The sequence below is a fragment of the Micromys minutus genome, assembly GCF_963924665.1.
Source record: "Micromys minutus genome assembly, chromosome: 31".
NCBI classification, from domain to species: Eukaryota; Metazoa; Chordata; class Mammalia; order Rodentia; family Muridae; genus Micromys; species Micromys minutus.
Window position 1 is genome coordinate 2417905 of NC_137966.1, and position 2524 is coordinate 2420428.

Here is a 2524-nt window from a genome sequence, read left to right on the forward strand (position 1 = left end):
GTTAAAGCCAGCAAACACAGGTCTATGGAAACCAGCACTGTCACTGAACCACTGCCCTGGGTTAGCCGATAAATCATTTAAGATTAATCTCACATTACTTACAGAAACCGAAGGTACCCACAGACAATGAACTTATATTACTGTACAATCATGTAAGTAGGAACATAAATATCATAGTTTTATAATTATCCACAACAGCATCACATGTAGGAGAAAAGTACATTTTTTATTGACTTAAATTATTCAAAATAAATAGCTCATTATATTTTAGTGCATAATTTATATCTAATATAAAGTCTGTAAGTTATAGTTATTAGTTTGTGGATACCCCCATGATATATTAAATAGAATGCTTAAAAATATTAATACAAAGACTAAACATGTACAAATTTCACCTACATCTGGAAAAGCATAGAAAAGTTACTAGTACTATATACAAATGAACACTTAACTCATCAGTACCGTGGGGTGGGCATGCTTTAATCGCTGCTGATGGTCACATTTCAATATGCCAAAATACTGAACTGTAAAGGAGGTTCTAGAGAGCCGCACCCAGGCAGGGCTGCGCCTCTCGGGTCTGTACCAGGTGCACCAAGGTGAGCCAGAGCCAAGATGGCTGTCCTCTCTAAGGACTATGGATTTGTGCTTCTCTCTGGTGCTGCCAGCTTTGTGAAGGTGTTCCACCCTGTCATGTATAGCACAGATCCTGAGAATGGGCATGTGCTCAACAGCATTCAGCGCGCCCACCAGAACATGTTGGGGGTGTACCCTCCCTTCCTATTTTTCCTAACCGTGGGAGGTGTTTACCACCCTCACATAGATAGCTTCTTGCCTGGCCCTGGCCTGGATTATTGGGCGAGTTCTATACGCATATGGCTACTACACAGGAGACCCTAGCAAGCGGTACTGAGGAGCTGTGGGCTCTCTTGCCCTCTTGGCCTTGATAGGCACAGCTGTATGCTCTGCCTTCCAGCATCTGGGCTGGATTATGTCTGGCCTAAGCTGTGGGTCCAGATCCTGCCACTGAGGAATGGGAGGCCTTTCAACTCTCACTCCACTCGAACAACTTACCCTTACTTCTTCCAGTTCCACTGTTTTTTGTTCTAATATAATAAAAACGTATCTGGCATCAGCCTCGTACCTAAAAAAAAAAAAGAAATATATTTTAAATATTTATCCCACTAATGATATCCTCTGGATGAAACTAAACCTGGGCAGTAGGATGGGGGTTGACTATATGCTGGAATTCAAATATGGCCAATATCTATAGACGGTCATTACTTATGAGGTCATTATATGACATATAAGTGTGTCATTACTTATTACTGTTATTACTTACAGATGCTGTTGCACTTTAGGCACAGGTCCTTAGCTGTAAAAATATGGTCTGTAAGTTCAGGGCCTTACAAAGATTTCTGACTCCTATACCAACTGATGAGTTGTATTATTACCTTCTGCTTCATGCGCTCTTGCTGTGTCTGATTAGAGCCAATGTTAGTGTAAGAGATTCACTGAGATGTGTTAATTTATTCTTGCCATCATGAAAGGAACTCCACTGCATGTAAAATAAATAGGTATTGTAAGAAAGAGCACAGCTCACACCTCAGAATCTAGCTTAAGTGCAATAATAATAATACAATGAGACATGGGCTGTACTACAAATTTACGATTTTTTAAATCTATAAAGTCTTTACTTTTTTGCTTCTACCTTTAGGTTGGGTTCCAGAGGCCCAGCTAGGGTTGTCAGGGTTGTATGGCAACCTCCTTTTTCCACTGAGCCATCTTGCTGGCCCTAGGAAATGATATACTGGTGAACCACACAGATTCTCAAAGGTGGGGATTATTTCATAATTTTTAAATAGCCAGGGCTTGAGTAATAATGGCTCACCTATAACCCCAGCTCCAGGGGATCCAACTTCCTCTTCTGACCTCTTAGGCACCTGATGTGCACACACCCACATACAGGCATTCACATAAACACACAGAGAGACACGCATGCATGCACCCTTTAAAAACTCTTAGCAACTGTTCCTACTATTAACAATTACTAAAACAAGTTGAGAAATGCAACACAGTTTCCTGGCGAGTGCTACGGTTTACAGTCTAGAAACAGGCAGCTAATATTTAAATTTAACATTATATTGGCTTCACTTCATTTAAACAGAAACAAGAGAAAATCCATACTTTGTGAAACAAACTGAGATCTCTTTGATGTAATGAGTTGTACATCAACTGAAAAAAAAAAAAAACTATTGGTGATACCATTAAACTTATAATAGTGCCACACATTCCCCCAAACCCTTCTTATCAGTGCAGGGGTGACTTCTATATACTCACAATTGCAATGAAATCAAAGTCTGAAGTTGGTAGCTAGAGAAAAGACAAACCACAGAGTCTCATATTCCTCCCCAAACAGAGGCCAGTAATATCTGCAAAAACAGCAACCGGAGGCTCTCATCTAAACAACACTAGTATATAAGACTATTTGAGGGCCTGCCTAAAAAATTGAGATTCATGTTAAGAG

At 40.1% G+C, this 2524-nt stretch overlaps 1 pseudogene across 1 annotated transcript; it reads left to right on the forward strand.

Annotated features, from left to right (window-relative positions):
* Nucleotides 1-612: 612 nt before the first annotated feature.
* Nucleotides 613-1027, forward strand: LOC308440410 (glutathione S-transferase 3, mitochondrial-like; annotated as a pseudogene). Its single transcript has one exon. The product of its transcript is annotated as a glutathione S-transferase 3, mitochondrial-like (transcript).
* The last annotated feature ends 1497 nt before the right edge of the window (nucleotides 1028-2524 follow it).